Genomic DNA, 24,138 nt, shown 5'->3' on the forward strand with positions numbered 1-24,138 from the left:
ACATTTAAGACCAAACATCTCTTTTGTTACATTGAACATTACTTTGGATAATTATTGCAATGATTCTTCCTAGGATTCCATATGACACATAAAAGAATTAGATCAGAATTTTTTTCAATTGTATTTATTCTCTGTGCAGTTTTCAAAAATGCTTTTTAAAAGTCCTTCCTCAGGATAAAAAGCCTGCTATTTTATCCCTTCCTCTGCAAAACAATTTCTGGTTATTAGACAATTCTTGTAGCTCTCCTCTGAGCCATAGGTAAATTATCTGTCTCTTTGGTTATGTGGCTCCACTTATCATTGGGTAAACTTACTGGAACTGAGAAAGAAGATTACTGTAATTCATAGAACTATTGATATACTCCTAAAATACTGTTAATTGCATAAGACATTTTAATCACTTGATCCTTTCTTTTTGAAAGCACAAAAATATGTTCCTTTAAGGCACCCATAGGCTAGCCCTATTTCTATATCTGAAAAACCAAGAGGACCTTTGCATTTCTTTTCTATCTCCCAAGTTAAAGTGTTGTAGCACATATCTAACTTCTGAGTATAGCAAATATATTCAACATTCAACCAACATTTATTGATTCCTTTATTTCATAAGGGATAAAGCAAGCCCAGACTTTTCCTTTATTTTACTCCTTGAATTTTTCCCTTTAGGACATACGAACTCCAAAGGGAAGCAAAATACAGAAAATACTCCCTTGAATTATTCAAAAAACCACTTCAAGCCTTTCTCTCTCTGTGTTCCTTGGTGGGCACCTTATGGGGTTGGATGAGTTTTGGTTGTTCAGATGACTTACTGTTTTGAGGCAAAGGAATAAGTGGGCTATTAAAGGTTGCTTGCTGTTTGATGTCAGAACTAAACCTAAGGCGATTATTCTTGCATCTAAGTTTGTTCTTTGCCATTTAGCTTTTTAACTTTAAGCAAATCACCCAACCGCTAAACATTATTTTCTAAATCTTAGTGATTTAATATAATAAAACCTACATCAAAGGACTCTTTTGAGGATTATATGAGTTAACACGTGACAAAAATGCATGTTACTGTTCAGTCATTCATTCTGTTTTTTATTTTCTTTTGATATAAAATAAAAGCTCTAATCTTAAGAAGTTTTTCTGCCCAGAGAAATGACCACGATTTTATAAATGAACAACAACAGCATCAAAAACCCAGGAAGAACATGAGAACTAAAGTGAACACCCAGAAGTGCTGTGTATGATTGTGAGATGCCAAGTCCAGGAGGCATCTGGAGACTGAAATTCTAGCCTGAACACTATAACCAAGCAATAGTTCTGTCTGGGGGCTGAATCTATCCAAGGTGGAATGCTCTTTTCTAGCCTGTTCAAAGGCTTTATATGAGGTAGTGGGTGACTCTGAAAGAGTATCCCTAGGAGACAGAATACAAGTACTCTACTGAGTGGCAAAGAGCCTTTCATGTTCATCATACTAAATTCCAGTCTTAAATGTTTAGTGAATTGAACTGTTACTGATTAATGAATTATTCCCAAGTTCTATGTACATTAAAACAAAATCTGTTGGAAATAGACTGTTCAAATACTCCAAACTATCAAGTACTTTTTTCTTTTTCACTTAACATATATCTCAGAATTATTAATACATTCCAGAAAAGTAGTCTTTAAAGGTAGAAGGTAAAGAGGTTATGCTGTATTTACTATAGTTTTACTTCATGTAAAACAAGGAATTGCAAAAAATGTTTGTAGGAGAGTTGGTTTTGTTTTTGAGCTCTGCTTTTATGCCTTTCTCTGATGTTTTCTTATGCTGCAAATAACTCTTAAAATTATAGTTAAGTGAATTATATAAACCTGTAACAATAAGATTTGACTTATATAATATAATCAAATAAAAATATCAGACTGTGCTGCCCAGTGCAGAACAATATTGAATTTCTATTGCTTAGCTAAAACAATTGGTCTAGCATTTTTTAATTTGTGTTTAGTCTTCTTAAAGATAAGCATGAAATATACAAAAGCATACCATTAAAGTTTGTTCCACTGACTTTAACTAAATAACATCTAGAAATTTTGCTGTCACTCTCTAGCTGAAGAAAGCAATATTTCCTTGGCATGAAATGTCAGATCCAAATTCCTCTGCTGGTCTTGGAAGATTCTCCACCAAATGACCCTTTCTCTCACATCACTTTCTACCATTTTGCTAATTCCAATAATTTAGCAATTAGGTGCTCAAAAAACATCTATGGAAAAAAGAGGGGGGAAAGGAATATGAATGTGTTTTTTAGAAGCAAAAGGAACTCATTCTCCATTCCACAAAATATCATTCCCATCTCTGACAAGTGTATCAATATGAAATCTTATCATTACTGATATAGTCTTTCAGATATTAACTTCTTTAAGAACATAAATCTTCTTGGAGGGTCAGTATTAGTAAGGCAATTTATTCATCAGTGCTCTCCAATGAAGAAATTCTGGAGTCAGAATAAGAATGGGTAGTAGATATGTGAAAATTAAAAGCAATACAGAAAGTAATATTCTGGGAAAAATAGTGCTCTTTGCCTTTGTCCTTGTTAAATATATGTATTTCCTTGGTCAGACATTCAACAATTATTAGCTCCCATACATACTAGAGATATGATTACTAGAAGCTGAAAAAAGCATTCATTCTACAAATACGGAGTTCCTATTACATGCTAAGTACATAAGTATAGGGAAAAAAGATGGTCTAGCTAGGACTTTAAACACTAAATAAATCATTCCAACTGTGAGAGTATAATACTGGAGAACTGCCAAGAGAACATACAAGGGAGAAATACAATGGTGGGGAAATGGAGGAGAAGTCATTAGTAGGCTGCAATTTACTTGTCTTTTAACCAGACATTGTTCACAATTATATCTCATCTAGCAACCAGAATCCTTCAATCTTGCTTAAAACGCCCTCTAACCCCAACTATTTCTTTCTCTCTTTCACCCTATCAGTAACTTAGTTTTCAATTCACACAATAAATTACAAGATGCCTATATCCAAACTGAGCAATATAATCTATAAAATTTTTAAAAATAATAAAAATATAAAATCCAGATTTGCTGGACATATTAGAAGGAAATTTATATAGAAAAATCATTCAAAGAAAAAGATACCATTCCATAATTGAACATGAATCTTTCAAGAAAAACCACATGTAAATTTTCAGCAACTTTAGTGCAACAGTCATTATGTTAACAAATACTTACTTCAGAATTACTATTAGGATGTGAAACAGAGTTAATTAAAGGTTGTTTTATAAAATTTTCTGAACACATAATTCAGGGTTGTGTTCAGTCTTCCAAACTAGGCCATTTTCTTCAAGATTCTGAAAATTTATATCATTTATATAACTAATATATACTATTACGGGTGACAAAAAGCCTATACTATTGTTATTCTTGTTATATTCAGTTATAAGGACAGGAAAGGCTATACCATGGACTGTAGCCCACCAGGCTCCTCTGTCCATGGGGATTCTCCAGGCAAGAATCCTAGAGTGGGTTGCTGTGCCCTCCTCCAGGGGTCTTCCCAATCCAGTGATGGAACCCAGGTCTCCCTCACTGCAGGAGGATTCTTTACCATCTGAGCCCCCAGGGAAGCCTGAGAATGAGCAAATTTTTATTCCAATTTTTAAAACAGAAATTGAGACAAAAGAGTACAAAGTTTTATACCAGTCCCTGCCAAAATTCTTTGAGTTAAGCAGATGATTTTAAGGTCTTAGTGAATAAACAGGTATTCATAAAAATGGAATTTGCTAAATTAAGATATGCTAAGATAAGTTATTTCCTTCTTCCTCCCTCCCTTCCGACCTCCTTCTCTCTCACTTCCCTCTTTCTTTCATTCCTATCTTCGTTTATTTTTGTTATTCAACAAGTGCTTGTCTGACAACTCTAGGGACACTTTATATATACTGACAAAACAAAGTGTTGCAAAATCAAAGTGTCTGACAAAGAATTTTGTGCACAAGATGAAGAAATTGAGCTTAGTAATAGCAATTAGATTTTTTTTTAAATACTTGGCATGAAGAACATGCAATTAATTAAAGCTACAGGAGTTCCCATGGTGCTCTGTTCACTGAGCTTCCTGTGCAACACTTCTATCAATGTCTCCATAAAATGACAGGAGTCAGAGACATGCTGGTTACATAAAGCAGTGGAAGTATAACCAGCACTTACATGAAATCACCAGCAGTACTAGCTCAAAATTCATACTCCTATCTTCTCCCTGGATTTACTTAATCAAAATTTACGAGTTGGGTACAAATCTGTGTTTTTAAGAAGCATTGTCGTTGCTGTTAAGTAGCTTTCGATTCTTTGCGACCCCACTGACTGCAACACGCCAGGCTTCCCTGTTCTTCACCATCTCCCAAAGCTTGATTAAACTCATGTCCATTGAGTTGGTAATGCCGTCCAAATATCTTGTCCTCCATCAACCCCTTCTCCTACTGCCTTCAATCCCTCTCAGCATCAGGGTCTTTTCTAATGAGTTGGCTCTTCGTATCAGGTGACCAACTGATTGGAAGACCAATCAGTTCTTCCAATGAATGAATATTCAGAGCAGATTTCCTTTAGAATTGACTGGCTGGATCTCCTTGCAGTCCAAGGGATTCTCAAGAGTCTTCTCCAACACCTCAGTTCAAAAGTATCAATTTTGGTGCTCAGCCTTCTTTACAGTCCAACTCTCACATCCATACATGACTACTGGAAAAGCCATAGCTTTGACTAGATGGACCTTTGTTGGCAAAGTAATGTTTCTGCTTTTTAATATGCTCTCTGGGTTCGTCAGAGCTTTTCTTCCAAGGAGCAAGTGTCTTTTAAATTTCATGGCTGCAGTCACCATCTGCCTTGATTTTGGAGCTCAAGAAAATAGTATCTCACTGTTTCCATTGTTTCCCCATCTATTTGCCATGGAGTGATGGGACCGGATGCCAAAAATCTTTGTTTTCTGAATATTGAGTTTTAAGCCAACTTTTTCACTCTGCTCTTACACCTTCATCAAGAGGTTCTTTAATTCCTCTTCACTTTCTGCCATAAGATTGGTGTCATCTGCATATCTGAGGTTATTGATATTTCTCCCAGCAATCTTGATTCCAACTTGTGCTTCATCCATCCCAGAATTTTTCATGATGTACTGTTCATGTAAGTTAAATAAGTAGGGTGACAATATACAGCCTTTATGTACTCCTTTCCCAATTTGGAACCAGTCCATTGTTCCATGTCTGATTTTGACTGTTGCTTCTTGACCTGCAAACAGGTTTCTCTGGAGGCAAGTAAGGTGGTCTGGTATTCCCATTTCTTGAAGAATTTTCCACGGTCAAAGGCTTTAGCATAGTCAATGAAGCAGATGTTTTTTCTGGAATTCTCTTGCTTTTTCTATGATTCCCACGGATGTTGACAATTTGGTCTTCTGGTTCCTCTGCCTTTTTGAAATCCAGGTTGAACATCTGGAAGTTCTTGGTTCACATACTGTTGAAGTCTAGCTTGGAGAATTTTGCACATTACTTTGCTAGCATGCAAAATGAGTGTAACAGTGCGGTAGTTTGAACATTCTTTGGCACTGCATTTCTTTGGGATTGGAATAAAAACTAACCTTTTCTAGTCCTGTGGCCACTGCTGAGCTTTCCAAATTTGCTGGCATATTGAGTGCAGCACTTTCACAGCATCATCTTTTCAGATTTGAAATAGCTCAACCAGAATTCCATCACCTCCATTAGCTTTGCTCTTCGTGATGTTTCCTAAGGGCTGCTTAACTTCTCACACCAGGATGCCTGGCTCTAGGTGAGTGATCACATCATCATGATTATCTGAGTCATCAAGATCTTTTTTGTATAGTTTTTCTGCATATTCTTGCCACCTCTTCTTAATATCTTCTGCTTCTGTTAGGTCCATACCATTTCTGTCCTTTATCGAGCCCATCTTTGCATGAAACATTCCCTTGGTATCTCTAATTTTCTTGAAGAGATCTCTAGTATTTCCCATTCTGTTGTTTTCCTCTACTTCTTTGCATTGATCACTTAGGAAGTCTTTCTTATCTCTTCTTGCTATTCTTTGGAGCCCTGCATTCAGACGGCTATATCTTTCCTTTTCTCCTTTTCCTTTCACTTCTCTTGTTTTCTCTGCTATTTGTAAGGCCTCCTCAGATAACCATTTTGCCTTTCTTTTTCTTAGGTATGGTTTTGATCACCGCCTCCTGTACAATGTTAGGAACCTCTGTCTATAGTTATTCAGGCTCTAGACAGATAGCAAGCATTATCATGACTAATTTGCACTCTTAGTTCTAAGAATCTTCATCATTGAGATATGTCCTCTACTCCCAATTACTAACCCCAATGTGTATAGGAGCCCAAATGAAAAAAACAAATATCAAGAATAAAGCTTCTTAGAGAAGTCTTTAAAAGCTCTCAAGATTCAGGAAATTTTCTTTACTCTGCAGTCCCCTTTAGTCTTGCTACTTGTCCTTGATTATCCTACTCTGCAGAGTTACTTGATTTGACTTTATTCAGAAGGTCCCCTCTATCCTAAGGATTATTTTTTAATGACAACAAAAAAGGTGGCATTCTATTTCAGGCTCCACTCAAACACCAAATTAACCTAATCTAAGCATCCTAGCCCCGTGGGGGTATCTGACAATAGATATGGAAGCTAGTAATTATTGATACCATCCTCAGTGGTATAAAAAATAACATTTAAAACACATGATGTGGGGTTACGTCTTTCATTTCATTCTCACCATTTCTACCCCACCTCTATCAACATTCATTTCAGCTATATAAAAATAGTTTTCAGTTCTTCAAATGCAGCTTTATGCTCATCAATGTCATATCATCCAAAAAAATCTTTCCTAAAAGCTACAAGTCCTTTCTCCATGATGAGACTAATTTATATCTGTAGTTCTTTGGTGCCCTCTGCCTCCATCAAAGCACTTTTCACAGTGAACTATGATCTTCACTAAAAAGTAAACAAGCACAAGGCCATATTCTTAGGATATTCTTCTTACAAGTTAGAGGGATAGGTAGCTGGATGTTTGGATGCTGTAGGCACTCACTTCACAGGTGGTAGTGTCTGGGACAGGAAGAAAAAACTTCAAAAAAAATGATGACATTTGAGGTACATCTTTTTTTAATTTAAATTTATTTATTTTAGTTGGAGGCTAATTGCTTTAAAATTATTGTATTGGTTTTGCCATACATCAACATGAATCCGCCATGGGTGTACACGTGTTCCCCATCCTGAACCCCCCTCCCACCTCTCTCCCCATACCATCCCTCTGGGTCATCCCAGTGCACCAGCCCCAAGCATCCTGTATCCTGCATCGAACCTGGACTCTTGAAATGATGGGGAAACTAAAGTGGAAGGGCAGATATTCCTCTCCATCACAATAGCCAGTAACATTTTTTTGTATCATGAAACTCTCTGAGCTGCATGACAACAATTTCCTAATGAATCTTACTCTATCCAGTAAGTTCTATCTCTTAACCATTTTTCTATGCAGTCTTACTAAAATGAAAATCTGAATATGTCCTTCTTCTTAATGTAGTTTGCAAGGTTATTCATAATCTGGCTACTGCTTAATTCTCTTGATTTAATCTCTCAGCCCTCCCCCCACATGGAACGCTGTGTTCTAACCATATATTAATAATTCCTGGCAAATGCCATGCTTGTTCTTTTATCTGTGCACTTTTGCACCAAGAATACTCATTCTCTTATTTTTGTCTGAATAACTCCTAGTGCTCCTTCAGGGCTCAGTTTCTATAGGACTCAGTTTTTCATCTTGTCTTGGGAATGACTAGATCAGGTCACCTACCATATACTCTCACAATGTCTTGCATTTATCGTTGCTTTAATGAAGTAATTATCTGTGAAATATCTGTCTTCCCAAGATATTACAAACTGCAAAAGAGGAAGGAACTGATTTTTTTTTCATTACTGCTTCCTCAATGTCTATCATAGTGTCTGGCACATAATAAAGCTCTCACTAAATATACATGAAAGAACAAATACATGATGGATTGAATGAACATGACACCTGCAGTTTAACCACTCACTAGTTCTTGCCACATGCACTTCAAATGCTCTAACATATAACATACTGTATTTCCCTAAAGCTATATCTTAGAATTGCATTATAGAACAATGATTGAGTACCAAAAAATCACATTTATGATAACAACATATCACAGAATCAAACTCTCAAAAGCTGTAAACATTTATCAACATTTAGAAACATAAAAATTGGACTCTTTGTCCAATAAAACAGATGTACATCTACTTGTTATAGTGGTTGGAGCCCCAAAGTAAAATAAAACATCACATAAAACCAACTTCTACTATGTTATAAAGTTTTACTAGCTAAAACAAACATACAAGGAATGAAACTATGCAACAGTGAAACTATGCTTCCTAAGAGAAGCATTTCTAGAATTTATAAGTTTTTTACAGGAAGATTAGGATGACCGTCATCACTCAACCAGCTTAAGATTTGTTATCCTTTAGGTTGATATTAGGAGAAGGCAATGACACCCCACTCCAGTACTCTTGCCTGGAGAATCCCATGGATGGAGGAACCTGGTGGGCTATAGTCCATGGAGTTGCTAAGAGTCGGACATGACTGAGTGACTTCCCTTTCACTTTTCACTTTCATGCATTGGAGAAGGAAATGGCAACCCACTCCAGTGTTCTTGCCTGGAGAATCCCAGGGACAGGGGAGCCTGGTGGGCTTCCGTCTATGGGGTCGCACAGAGTCGGACACAACTGAAGCAACTTAGCAGCAGCAGCAGCAGCAGGTTGATATTAAAGCTCAACATTCAGAAAACTAAGATCATGGCATCCGGTCCCATAACTTCATGGCAAATAGATGGGGAAACAGTGTCTGACTTTATTTTGGGGGGCTCCAAAATCACTGCAGATGGTGATTGCGGCCATGAAACTAAAAGACACATACTCCTTGGAAGGAAAGTTATGACCAACCTAGACAGCATATTAAAAAACAGAGACATTACTTTGCCAACAAAGGTCCATCTAGTCAAGGCTACGGTTTTTCCAGTAGTCATGTATGGATGTGAGAGTTGGACTATAAAGAAAGCTGAGCACTGAAGAATTGAGGCTTTTTAACTGTGGTGTTGGAGAAGACTCTTGAGAATCCATTGGACTGCAAGGAGGTTCAACTGGTCCATCCTAAAGAAGATCAGTCCTGAGTGTTCATTGGAAGGACTGATGTTGAAGCTGAAACTCCAATACTTTGGCCAGCTGATGTGAAGAACTGACTGATTTGAAAAGACCCTGATGCTGGGAAAGATTGAGGGCAGGAGGAGAAGGGGACAACAGAGGATGAGATGGTTGGATGGCATCACCAACTCGAGGGACATGAGTTTGGGTAAACTCCAGGAGTTGGTGATGGACAGGGAGGCCTGGTGTGCTGTGGTCCATGGGGTCGCAGAGAGTTGGACACAACTGAGCAACTGAACTGAACTGAACTGAGGTTGATATTATTCAATGCAGCATACAAATATTTGAAATCTTCATTAGGGATCTTAGTTGAGAGGGTTTGGAAGACTGGAATCACGACCATTATCTAATACTATAATTAACCAATATTTTTCCCCATGCCTTTTGAATTTCTTTATAGATCAGGTACATCAGATCAAGGGTCAGATGGTAAATATTTTAGACTTTGTATATGGTCTCTGTTGTGACTATTTAACTCTGCAGATATAACAGAGAAGCAGACACTATGTAACTGAATAGATGTTGCTGTGTTCCAATAAAGTTTTATTTAGAAAAACTAAGAAGTGGCAGATTTGGTGTGCAGGCCAGACTTCAGACTGCTGTTAAGCAGACTATTGCTGTTTTAACCACCTAGCACACATAAATTAAAATATTTATATAAAAATAATTTACTAAAACAATTACATAAAATTGATGCTATTATTTCTGTTTCAGGATAGGAAAAGGAAAGAAAAATTAGCATATTTTGAAAGTGTTCTGTGTTACAGGCACTATATTAACTTCATGATTTACAGCTATTTTCTTATTTAAGCTTTACACAATCCAATGGGGAAGGTTTTATTACTACCCTTACTTTCAGAAGAGGGAACTGAGGACAGCAGGTAGCCTGTTTATATAATGTAGTTAATAAACAAAAGTCTGAAATATTTCTATGATACTGAGATCTTTCTATGATGGAGGAACCTACCACTACTTAAAGTAAAATCGCAGTGGGTGGTGAAGATAAGCACTGCTGCTTAGGTTTGGGGGGAAAACCATATAGAAGTATTTAAACCTAATAGGTAATATCAGAAAAGAGTTATGATAAAATCTCTATCTCTAAAGGACTTTAAATTTAAACTGGAATTAAAGGTAAGATTCATAAAGTAACTCTAGAAGAAAAGACATACAATGGAAGGCTCAGTCAAATTTTTCAGTAGTTCAGAAAAGAAGGGACTAATATAGACCACAAGAATATTTAAAGGAAACATTTTTATAAAAGTACTAAGAAAAAATTCAAAACTGAGGCATATCTGGGGTACTAATTTGATTGCTCTTACAGGCGAGAAGACAATTTCAAGTTAATAATGTTTTTTGAAGAGAGACTGATCTGTAATTGACTGTGAAGGTACAGTGAGTTCTGCTTCTTTATTTTCCTTGTTTTTGTGATATTAACTTCCTATAGTCTCCAAGCCCAGTATAGCACTGTCTACTGCTCTAAACATCTTTGTTATAACATTACTTCCATAGATACACTTTCTTTTTTCACAAAGTCACACATTCTTTAAAGTCAAACACAGACTTCCAAGATTTTCTTAGAAAATAAAACGTCATATTCAGTTGCAATTCCCTTAGAACATTGTACTTCCCTGGTGGCTTAGGCAGTTAAGTGTCTGCCTACAATGTTGGAGACCCGGGTTCCATCCCTGGGTCTGGAAGATCTCCTAGCAAAGGAAATGGCAACTCACTCCAGTATTCTTACCTGGAAAATCCCATGGATGGAGGAGCCTGGTAGGCTCCATGGGGTCACAGAGTCGGACACAACTGAGCGATTTCACTTTCTTTAGAACGTTATCTGGATCCCATTTTTCTCCCTCCTTTCCTAAAGTTAACCTTTAAAATAAAGTTGGTAAATATCTTTTCCACCCATCTTTTTACAGTTTTACTATTTGTCCATAATAATAAGGCACTGTACATGATGTACGTGCTTTTAAAACTACAAAAATGGTACCATATGTACTTATTCTGTCACTTGCTCTTGTCACTGAAAGTTTGAAGACTTTGAAACTTTTGTTTAAAAGTTTTGTTCATTTTCCAGATGTAGTAACTGAGGTTTATTGATCTACTATTCTTTACACTTTTCTACATGTTGATATTTCCTCGTTTATTCATCTGGTTCCCCCAAAACAGAAATTTTGATTTTATCAGTTTTGTAATTGTTGGTTTTTTTCACCATTACAGTGTACAATTAATACTTCTATGCATGTTGAATGAAAGTTTCCCTAGAGCTCATACCTACATGTGTGTGGCATTACTAAATTCGCAGAAATATGTCAAAATGTACACAGAAAAACACCTCTTGCAGAACTGTTTACAAAGTGACAATTGAATACAGTCAAATTATATGCATCAATAGCAGACAGATATGTAAGTTTTAATATATCTGTGCAATGTTATTAAGGAGAATGGGGTAGATTTATCAGTTTATCTATCTGCCTGTCTTCAGAAAAATGCCCCAAATTGATTGGTCGGTGAAAAAATCATTCCAAAACTAAATATAAATCTATCTCAATTTTCATATGTCAAAAATAAAATTAATAATGTAAATGCATAGCTAGAAAAAATCCCTAGAGAATTAGTTAAGAAATTCATGTTAGTGGTTGTCCATGATATATAGAACGGACATATATTTTCTCTATTCTGTAGTTCTATAGTTCTAGATAATGAATTATTTAATCTACATCTATAACCAGGATAAACATATAGATACAATTTATTCTTATCTGGATAATAGCATATTTAGATTTTATGGCTACTAGTAATCCTTATAAGGACCACTTCTTCTACTAATTCCTAACTCATTTCTGGTTTTAGCACAACAAACCAGAATCTTTCATAGATTACTGCACACCCCTCCTTGCCATGCCTTGAGCTTTCTCAAAGTTGAAATCAATTATACTCAGGACTTCTCTGGTGGTCCGTGGCTAAGACTCCACAGTCTCAGTGTAAGGGACCCAGGTTCGATCCCTGGTCGGGCAACTAGATCCCACATGCCACAACTAAAGATCCTGCATGCCACAACAAAGATCAAGGATCCCAGGTGCTGCAACTAAGAACTGATGCAACCACGTTAACTAACTGATTAAAATTCATTACCCTTACTAATACTACTTTTACCAAGAGCCCTTCTAACACAATCACATTATCTTTCCCAGACCTGGTTCTTAATTACCTTCTAGATTAATCATGGGATTTCAGGTAAAGAAAATTATAAAATTCTAAACAAGGTGCCCAGGGAAGCAGAAGAGTTACTGTCTTCTGGAGAAATATATTTGGGTGCCCAGCCAGGTTTCCTTAGAATGGCATTTACTTGGGTACATCAAACATTATCCAAAAACCAGACTCTTCTTGCCTGTTCAGTCACTTCAGTCATGTCTGACTCTTTGCAACCCTATGGACTGTAGCCTGCCAGGCTCCTCTGTCCATGGGGAGTCTCTAGGTAAGAATATTGAAGAAGATTGCCATGCCCTCCTCCAGGGGATAGTCCCAACCCAGGGATCAAACCTGTGTCTCCTGTGTCTCCTGCATTGCAGGCAGTTTATTTACCCACTGAACCACCTGGGAAGCCTGATTCTTCTTCTTTAATAATCATAAAAATTAATTTCCCTATTGTTCCAAAATTGATATTCAAGATAATAACGTTTAGGAAGAATTACACATATTCCATAAGCTGCTGTTCACTAGGCATTATATATAAGGAACTGAGCACATTGTAACCAATGAGACGTATCAGCTTAAAGTCCAACATCTCATCAGCGCTAAGTCTAAAATAACATCATCCAAATCAGATGGGGATAAGGCTTGAGTGTAATCCATTATGTTCAGCTCTTGGAGCACAATTCCTCTTCATGTATGAACATATAAACCTAAAGAGACACGTTATCTTACTTCCACATTCTCAACAAATAATGATAACCCACTCCAGTATTCTTGCCTGGAAAATTTCATGGACAGAGGAGCCTGGTGGTCTACAGCCCACAGGGTCCCAAAAAGTCAGACACGACTGAGTGACTGAGAACACACAAACACACTAGACACACACACAGGCATAGGATAACAGTTATCTACATATGTAGATAGGAAGGGTTAGAGCTTAGGGTTCTCTTCCAAGATCACTGGAAGAATTCAGATCCTTGATGTTGTAGGACTAAGGCTTTCGGTTTCTATAGGCTACCTCTCTCCTAGTCAAAGGCAATTTACAACATGACTCTGCTTTCTTCTGCTCCTAAGTCGCTTCAGTCGTGTCCGACTCTGTGCGACCCCATAGATGGCAGCCCACCAGGCTCCCCTGTCCCTGGGATTCTCCAGGCAAGAACACTGGAGTGGGTTGCCATTTCCTTCTCCAATAGGCCAGCAAAAAACATCTCTCTTTAAAGAGCATATCTGATTAGATCAGGCTCATCTAGTTTTAAAAAAAAAGCTCTCCTTTGATTAACTTAAAATCAATTGAGTAGGGACCTTAATTACATCTGAAAATTCCTCTATATGTATATATCCCTTAAGATTAGGAAGAAAATTACCATCTCACTCCCAACTGCTCCATCACGACACACATATATATACATGCACAGACATATTTAGTAGTAAATCATAAAATTTTCCCAAGATACATCCATATACTTGCATGATTTTCTTAAGTGGTGCTAAACAGGCTTAGTTTATCAGCAGAGAATATTGGTAGTGGAACTGATCCAAAGAAAGAAGATGAAGAGGTCCGTCCCTAAAGGATTTTCAACATTAAGAACCAGGAGATAGTCAAAGAAAGAAGAGAGATTCTCATCAGACACTTGGAGTAGATACAGACATCAGGACCAAGACAATGAAATACAAAGGCACAGCCAATCATCCTCTGGTCTAAGGGAAACAGAAATCGCAATGGAAAGATTGTTTTAAGACATTCTCAGAGGAGCATAATTGCTCACATTTCAACTAAGAAGTGGTAATCAGACAGATCTTCTGGGAAAGAGTTTACCAACTAAGACTGCCCTTAATCTGGAGATGGACAGATACACTAGAGCAATCTGAGGCACACACAGCCCCTCTCCCTGCCACCTTCCAGGTGTGGTTCTCAGACCTGACAACAAGGACAGTTTTCTATTTCATATGGACCAAGATTCTGTGTTTAAATGAAATGACAATCCTGTTGTATTACTTTTCTATTGCTGCTTGTAACAAATGACCATAATTTCCTAGATGAAAAAAACATGAATTTGTTACTTTATAATTCTGTCATTGGGCTGCATTCCTTTTGGAGGCTCTAGAAGAATCTGTTTTCTTGCCTTTTCCAGTTTCTAGAGGTGAACTGCAATATTTGGTTCATGGTCCCTTCCTCTACCTCCAAAGTCAGCAGCCTAGCATATTAAAATCTCTCTCCTATTCAGATATTCCTATCTCCATTATATAATGATATTTTTTATTATATTGCGCCTACTTAGATTACCCAAGATAATATTCCCATCTGAAAATCCTTAGCTCAACCATATCTGCAAAGTCTCTTTAGTCATGTAAGGCAACATTTCACAGGTTTGGGGATTAAAATGTGGACACTGTTGAGGGCCATTATTCTGCTTACCATACCAGTCAAATATTGCCTTTCTAATATTCAAACTTAATTAGTTCATATGACTGCTGACAAATATACTCAGTAATATATTAATGTGTTTGCCTATAAAGTTTATCTGCAATATATTTCTACAGACTTCTATATTCTAAGAAAATTAATAGTGGGATTGTAATTAACAAATATGCTATCTAACAGAAAGTGTTAAGAAACATCATGTTCCTAAGGAGTTTCTTCAAAGCATTCGCACAGCATCTAATCTTTTCTTATAACTGTCACTTAAAGTAAGGGAAAAGTGGATATTATTACAGCCATTTTCAAGGTAGGGAACTAAAGCATACAATGGGTTAAGTGGCTTTCCCTACATCACTCAGGGAGGAATGCGGGAGTTATGAATAGAACTCATCCTCCTCTATCCCCATTCAGTAGCTTAAAAGGCTAGGAATAATGGTTACAATGATTCATACTGACTAACATTTCTTCTCCAGAGCACAGCAAATCCCAAAGAGAAATCATCACAGACACATTAATACGCTTTTGGTTATGTTTTTAAAACTCCTGGTTTCAATAAAGCTCTAAAGAAGTATAGAGAACATGTTTCAGCCTATTTGGGAAATCTACCTGACCTTGAGTCATTTCACTCAAATTTCAAATAGGTTTGGAAGGTCTTAAATAAACAAGACTTTAAATTTTAAAAACATACATTGTTAATATAACTGGTAGATAAGAACAAAAAGTAAAGAAATAATGGATGTGCAGAGGGCCTTAATTACAGGTATGCAGACACAGTAACGTAGTGGGAGGCTAAGCTACCTGGTGGAAAGAGCTAGAGAGTCAGACAGAGTTTGGTTAGAATGCCAGTTCTTCTATGTATACCACCTGTGTAATCTTGGACAAGTCACTTATCCTCTCAGGTTCCTTATCTTAAAAATACAGTAGCTATTTTACAGAGTTGATATGAAAATTAAAAATAATGTGTATAAAGTTTATACATATAACTGAATCACCTTGCTGAACATGTGAAACTAACACAACATTGTTAATCAACCATGTTGTTGCTGTTGTTGTTGTTTAGTCACTAAGTCCTGTCTGACTCTTTCACGACCCCATGGACTATAGCTTGCCAGGCTCCTCTGTCCATGGGATTTCCCAGGCAAGAATACTGGACTGGGTGGCCATTTCCTTTCCCAGGGGATCTTCCAGACCCAGGAATCCAACCTGTGTCTCCTGCATTGCTGGCAGATTCTTTATTGTCGGAGATGCCAGGGAAGTCCATCTAATCAACTCCATTCCAATACAAAATAAAAATTAAAAACACAATATATGTAAAACACCTAGCACATAAAAGCATTTAATAACTTTCCTACTTAGGAAAAACCTAAAATATACAAGCAGATTTTCCTGCTGAAAATATTTGCAGTGGATATTGATGTGCTGCCCAGATTCCACCTCACAGAAGGATTTATTCCCCAAGCTCCCAGGAATGCTGCTTATGGAAATCTGTTTGTTGTAAGCAACGATAAATGGGCATTCTCTTGGATGAAGAGAGAGCTTCCTCACCCAATACCCACCCTCATTCCATGGTGGCCTGCCCCTGAACCGTTCCAGTTACTGATACGAAGGTCTGTCATTCTGATCAGAATGTACTGTAGAGTTGGCTAAGGCCTCTGCTGAGAGTGCTTACCAGCTCAACTCTCCCTCTGTCCAGTCCTGCTTCTTCCACTTCACTTCTGTTTCCAGGTTTTGATCCCAACAGCACTCCCTATAAGCTCCTATACCCTAGTCAGTTGGAAGTCATTTTCTCAGGGAACCCCATCCAGCAACAAGGTTGAAGGGTGTGTTGTTCAGCCTCTCTTATGGATCTTACCATCATTATTCTCCACAAGGGCACAAGTGTGTGTGACGGCACCCAAACACTGTTCAGTTGCTCTGCCAAGGACTGAAGAATAAGGATTCTTAAGCCTCACTCCTACCAAGGAGCTAACAGAAATAATATTCCTTATTATCAAGGAGCCAGAATAAGTGTGACCCCTTTATTCCTGCTCTGTTTTAGCCCTCTCAACGTCTTTCATTCATCAGCTTGTGTATAGATTCAGATTCAATAAGCAACAATATTGCTTATGTTAAGATTGGGGCCTGGGGGTTGCTTTATAATACTCCAGAAAAAAAAAAGGATAAATGAAACATGACCGGTAAAATGTTGATCATTAATGAACCTGGGTGACTAGTTCAAGGAAGTTCATTATACTATTCTCTCTACTTCTGCAATATGTTTGAAATTTTCAATAATAAAAGGTTGGATATTAGTATGCATGATAAAAGTACATGCCTGTACTTTATAAAAATACATTTAAAGTGTATTTTTTTTTAAGTTTGTTCTTTAATCTGAGGAAAATTACTTTACAATGTTGTGTTGGTTTCTGCCATACAAAGCAAATCAGTCATAACTATACATATATCACCTGTCTCTTGAGTCTCCCTCCCCTCCCCTCATTTTACCCCTCTAGGTCTTCACAGAGTGTCTGGTAGTGCTCGCTGTGTTATATAGCAACTTCCCTCCCCCCACCAGCTATCTATTTTACACATGGTAGTGTATATATATCAATGATACTCTCTCAATTCATCCCACTCTCTCTTCCCCTACTGTTTTCATAAATCCGTTCTCTACATTTGCGTGTCCATTCCTTCCCTGCAAATAGGTTCATCAATACCATTTTTCTAGATTCCATATATATGTGTTAATATACATTATTTGTTTTTCTCTTTCTGGCTTACTTCACTCTGTATAATAGGCTCTGGGTGCATCAACCTCACTAGAACTGACTCAAACTCATTCTTTTTTATGACTGAATAATATTCCATTGTATATATGTACCACATCTTCTTTATCCATTCATCTGCTGATGGACATCTAGGTTGCTCCCATGTTTAAGCTATTGTGAACAGTGCTGCTATGAACACTGAGGTACATGTGTCTTTTTCAATTATGCTTTTTTCCTAATTACAGAATATATGGAAGGCATGTACTTTAATGATCAATTTTAAGATAGGTTTAACAATATATCTAAATTCTGCTTATGTTAAGCAAATAAATCTAAGAAAGTATGGTGAAATTCATATTTACCAAGCAGATAAAATAGAGCTTATTAGACATCTTACCACATAGTTCTCAAGTATATTTTTTCAAGTTGCTGAGGCTTTTCTTAAAAGCAAACCCCATAAAGCAATTCAGACTAAACCTAAAAGAGATTTACTTTTCATGTTAAAAGTCCAATATGCAACTCTTCTGTGCATTACATAGACTTTTATATTATTGAGATATTATAATGTACTGGAAAATTATTCCAATTTTTAGAAGTTCAACTTTCTAAATGTCTTTTTGAAAACAATGAGTTATTTTAATATTTATAAAACCTAGCATAACCACATCTTTCTTTCTCCTCAACCCTTATAAAGGACCTTGGAGACTCAATAATTGGTGCCACCTATGTTATTTAAATTTTGGTCAAAACAACTCTGTTCTATATTTATATATAATGATTAAGTGTTAAGTTAGAATCACAATAACAGAATGTAGCATGTGACTCAAATATTCAGTATGCTTAGAGTGGTATTATTTCTGTCTAACTCTCAAATGCTTATTTTAAGTGTGCAGTGAAGAAGAAACCCAGAAGGGTTCAAATATACTATGCAAACACATTTCCTGTCTTTGTATTCTTCTACATTTACAGGTCTTTCTGTAATTTGAGATCTCTACCAACTGAGGTAATTTAATCCAAACTTTGGAGAATATCATCATTGAGAAAATGATTTTTCTCAAAAGAACTTGATTATTTTAATAATTATAGAACTGTCCTAAGGGCTTCCTACAGCCAGGTTATTATTATAAAGAAATGTTCTTTATATAAATAAATAAGACTTGATTGACCTGAAACAAAAGAAGGGTATGGAACATTCTAAAGACAAACACATAAATGGTATATCTAGGAGCTAGTCTAACAGCCTATGAAGCCTGAATTTTTAAAACATTTTACCCAGCTCTCTGGACTACTCCCCAAATAAACAAACAAGCATTTATTTTTCTGGAATTGAGCTGTAGGAGTTGCTTGTATAGTTTTGAGATTAGTTGTTTGTCCGTTGCTTCATTTGCTATTATTTTCTCCCATTCTGAAGGCTGTGTTTTCACCTTGCTAATAGTTTTCTTTGTTGTGCAGAAGCTTTTAAGTTTAATTAGGTCCCATTTGTTTATTTTTTCTTTTATTTCCAATATTCTGGGAGGTGGGTCATAGAGGATCCTGCTGTGATGTATGTCGGAGAGTGTTTTGCCTATGTTCTCCTCTAGGAGTTTTATAGTTTCTGGTCTTACGTTTAGATCTTTAATCCATGGTGCTGGGAAAACTGGTCAACCACTTGTAAAAGAATGAAACTAGAACACTGTCTAACACCTTACACAAAAATAAACAAAGCTCGTTTTTAAAAAAATAATTTCTTTCCTAACATACTAGCAATGAACAGTGGAGTTTGAAATTAAAAATACAATGTGTGTGTGCTCAGTTGCTCAGTCGTGTCCAACTCTATGCAACTTCACAGACTGTAGCCTTCCAGGCTTCTCTGTACATGGGATTTTCCCAGCAAAAATACTGGAGTGGATTGCCATTTTCTTCTCCAGGGAATCTTCTTGACCCAGGGATAGAAGAAAAGAAAATCCCCCTTTGTTATATTTAACATACACTTTACATATATGAGCAAATTCCTGGAGATAGTGAAGGACAGGGAACCCTGGCATGCCGCAGTGTGCCTCCTAAGTCTCCTGCATTGGCAGGCAAATTCTTTACCACTGAGCCACCTGGGAATCCCATAAAAATACCACTTACATTAGCAATCAAGAATTATTACAAAGCTACAATAATCAAGACAGGACGGTACTGGTGAAAGGACAGAGATATCAGTGGAACAGAACAGAGAACCAGAAATAGGACCACTTAAATACAGTTGACTGACTCTTGACAAAGTAGCAAATGCAATAAATGGATCAAAGATAATCTCTTCAAAAAATGGTGCTGAAACAACCAAACATGCAACAACAACAAAATCTGGACACAAACTTTACAATGTTCACCAAATTAACTCAAAACAGATCATAGACGTAAATATAGATAACAAAAGGCAAAACTATAAAACTCCTGGAAGATAATATAGAAGAGAATCTAGATGGACCCTTAAGAAACAACATCAAAAGCATAATCCATGAAGAAAGACTTGATGAGATGACTTTATTAAAATTAAAAATGAGATACCACTGTACACCTACTGCTGCTGCTGCTAAGTTGCGTCAGTCGTGTCCGACTCTGTGAGACCCCATAGACAGCAGCCCACCAGGCTCCCCCGTCCCTGGGATTCTCCAGGCAAGAACACTGGAGTGGGTTGCCATTTCCTTCTCCAATGGATGAAAGTGAAAAGTGAAAGTGAAGTCTTTCAGTCGTGTCCGACTCTTAGTGACCCACGGATTGCAGCCTACCAGGCTCCTCTGTCCATGGAATTTTCCAGGCAAGAATGCCAAAAATCCAGAAGACTGATGGCACCAAATGCTGGGGAGATTGTGTAACAACAGGTACTCTCATTCACTGCTGGTAGGAATGCCAAATGGTACAGATACTTTGAAAGACAGTTTAATGGTTTCTCATAAAATTAAATATATTCTTGCCACGTGATCCAGCAATCATGCTCCTTGGTACTTACCTAGGGAGTTGAAAACTTATATCCACACAAAAACAAACTGTGCTATATCCATAAAAAGCAATGCTACCTAGTAATGAAAAGAACAAATAACTGACAAATAGATGAATTTCAATTTTAGTATATGTGCTTTCAAAGTCAGCATGTAGATGAATTTCAAAAAATATTATTATGAGTGAATAAAGCCAAGGCACAAAAGAATGCATACTATTTGAGTGTAGTACTATGCAATAGTTATGTCAGAAAATGCATAACTATAGAGGAAGCAAACAGATCAAAGAATACTTGTGACCTGGGTCTGGAGGGAACTGATTGTAAATGTACATAAGGGAACTTAAGACAACAGAACTATATAACTTGATTGTGATGGCAATTTCAACATAGTCTACACCTGTCAAACTCAACAAATTGTGTAACTACAATTGATGAAATTTGTTATAAATAAATTGCATGTCAATACAAGAACAAGAAATAAAGTGTCAGGAACCAAATTTAAAGTTTAATACTTATTTTCAAAAAAGTGACAATGACTGTATTTCATAAAATATTTCACTCTGTATATTCCTGAAACATTTATCCCCCTTTGTTATATTTAACATACACTTTACACATATGAGCAAATTCTGGGAGATAGTGAAGGACAGGAAACCCTGGCATGCCACAGTCCATGAGATCTCAAAGAATTGGACACGACTTGGAGACTGAACAACAAACTTTGCATAAGGCTTTGCTGAGATACATCTGGTTCCAGAAATGACAAGTTTATTGTACCATCAAAAATAGTGCTTTGTCAGGAACCAAGTGCTCTGAGACTTAAAGATGGAGGAAAAGACACAGCACATATACATATACTACTAAAGAATTATACCATTAATTTTTGTTACATAACTCAGCAGTGGCCACAGGACGGGAAAAGGTCAGTTTCCTTCCAATCCCAAAGAAAAGCAATGCCAAAGAATGCTCAAACTACCGCACAATGGCACTCATCTCACACGCTAGTAAAGTAATGCTCAAAATTCTCTAAGCCAGGCTTCAGCAATATGTGAACCGTGAACTTCCTGATGTTCAAGCTGGTTTTAGAAAAGGCAGAGGAACCAGAGATCAAATTGCCAACATCCGCTGGATCATCAAAAAAGCAAGAGAGTTCCAGAAAAACATCTATTTCTGCTTTATTGACTATGCCAAAGCCTTTGACTATGTGGATCACAATAAACTGTGGACAATTCTGAAAGAGATGGGAATACCAGACCACCTGATCTGCCTCTTGAGAAATCTGTATGCAGGTCAGGAAGCAACAGTTAGAACTGGACATGGAACAACAGACTGGTTCCAAATTGGAAAAGGAGTACGTCAAGGCTGGATATTGTCACCCTGTTTATTTAACTTATATGCAGAGTACACCATGAGAAACGCTGGACTGGAAGAAACACAAGCTGGAATCAAGATTGCCAGGAGAAATATCAATAACCTCAGATATGCAGATGACACCACCCTTATGGCAGAAAGTGAAGAGGAACTCAAAAGCCTCTTGATGAAAGTGAAAGTGGAGAGTGAAAAAGTGGGCTTAAAGCTCAATGTTCAGAAAATGAAGATCATGGCATCTGGTCCCATCACTTCATGGGAAATAGATGGGGAAACAGTGGAAACAGTGTCAGACTTTATTTTTCTGGGCTCCAAAATCACCGCAGATGGTGACTGCAGCCATGAAATTAAAAGACGCTTACTCCTTGGAAGGAAAGTTAAGACCAACCTAGATAGCATATTCAAAAGCAGAGACATTACTTTGCCAACAAAGGTCCATCTAGTCAAGGCTATGGTTTCTCCAGTGGTCATGTATGGATGTGAGAGTTGGACTGTGAGGAAGGCTGAGCGCTGAAGAATTGATGCTTTTGAACTGTGGTGTTGGAGAAGACTCTTGAGAGTCCCTTGGACTGCAAGGAGATCCAACCAGTCCATTCTGAAGGAGATCAGCCCTGGGATTTCTTTGGAAGGAATGATGCTAAAGCTGAAACTCCAGTACTTTGGCCACCTCATGCGAAGAGTTGACTCCTTGGAAAAGACTCTGATGCTGGGAGGGATTGGGGGCAGGAGGAGAAGGGGATGACAGAGGATGAGATGGCTGGATGCCATCACTGATTTGATGGACGTGAGTCTGAGTGAACTCCGGGAGTTGGTGATGGACAGGGAGGCCTGGCGTGCTGCGATTCATGGGGTTGCAAAGAGTCGGAAACGACTGAGCAAATGATCTGATCTGATGCACTACATTACTCTGGCAACACCAAAGTTAATCACTACAACCAAAATGTGAGAGGGTGAGAGGAGGAGCCAAGATGGCGGAGGAGTAGGACGGGGCGAACACTTTTTCCCCCACAAATTCATCAAAAGAGCATTTAAACGTCGAGTAAATTCCACAAAACAACTACTGAATGCCGGCAGAGGACATCAGGCACCCAGAAAAGCAACCCAACTCTTCGAAAGGAGGTAGGAAAAAATATAAAAGACAAAAAAAGAGACAAAAGAGGGAGGGACGGAGCTCCGTCCCGGGAAGGGAGTCTTAAAAAGAGAGAAGTTTCCAAACACCAGGAAACTTTCTCACTGCAGAATCTGTGCCGAGCTTTGGAAGCACAGAGGGCAACATAACAGGGAGAAAAAATAAATTAACAATTAAAACTCGCAGATTGCGAGCCCTACGGTAACTCCCCCAGCGGAGAAGCAGCGCAGACGCCTGCACACGCCATTAGCAAGCGGGGGCTGGGCAGGGAGGCGCGGCGTGGGCTGCATTGCTGAGAGTAAGAATCTGGCCTGAATACCCTGAGCACTATCTGAGCGAAATAATTTGGGCTAGCAAACCAGACTGTGGGATATCTACCAGGCGAAAAGCCAGCCCCAACCTAAGACACCGCCAGGCTCGCGCACGGAACAAAGGACTGAACAGAGATAGCCGGCTGCAGACCTTCCCCCTCCGGTGACAGGCAGCCAGAGCCGGAAGGGGGCAATCGCAGCCCCAGAGAGACATTATCTATAAAACTGTAAGCAGGCTTCTTTGCTAACTAAAACTTCTTGGGGGTCTGGATGGTCAACATTTGCCTGAGAAGGTGCGCCAGTTTTACACCCAGACAACCGAGTGGCGGGGAGCAATAAGTCGCAGCGTTGGCGCTTGCCAAACACCTCATCACCTGAGCTGCTCGGACCTGGGAAGAGCACAAAACGCAGGCCCAACTGAGTCTGCGCCTCTGAGGACTACCCGAGTGCCTGAACCTGAGCGACTTGGACCTGGGAGGTGCATGCAGCCCAGGGCCGGCCTCGGATTGCTCCCGGCGGAACAACCTAGAGCCCAGGCAGTGTGGGCAGGGAGGCTACACGCGCCGTGAGTGGGGGCAGACCCAGTGTGGCTGAGGCACTGCGAGCGCACGCCAGTGTTATTTGTTTGCAGCATCCCTCCCTCCCTCCCCACAGCGCGACTGAACAAGTGAGCCTAAAAAAAAATCCCACCATCCCCTTTGTGTCAGGGTGGTAACCAGACACTGAAGAGACCAGCAAACAGAAGAAGTTATAACAGAGGGAAACGCCTT

At 38.2% G+C, this 24,138-nt stretch overlaps 1 protein-coding gene across 4 annotated transcripts in view; it reads right to left on the bottom strand.

Annotated features, from left to right (window-relative positions):
• The window catches only part of ANKS1B (ankyrin repeat and sterile alpha motif domain containing 1B), a 1,158,555-nt gene that overhangs the window by 793,556 nt on the left and 340,861 nt on the right, over window positions 1-24,138 (bottom strand). The window lies entirely within an intron of this gene.

This window comes from Bos taurus, chromosome 5, assembly GCF_002263795.3.
Source record: "Bos taurus isolate L1 Dominette 01449 registration number 42190680 breed Hereford chromosome 5, ARS-UCD2.0, whole genome shotgun sequence".
In the NCBI taxonomy this organism is placed as follows: Eukaryota; Metazoa; Chordata; class Mammalia; order Artiodactyla; family Bovidae; genus Bos; species Bos taurus.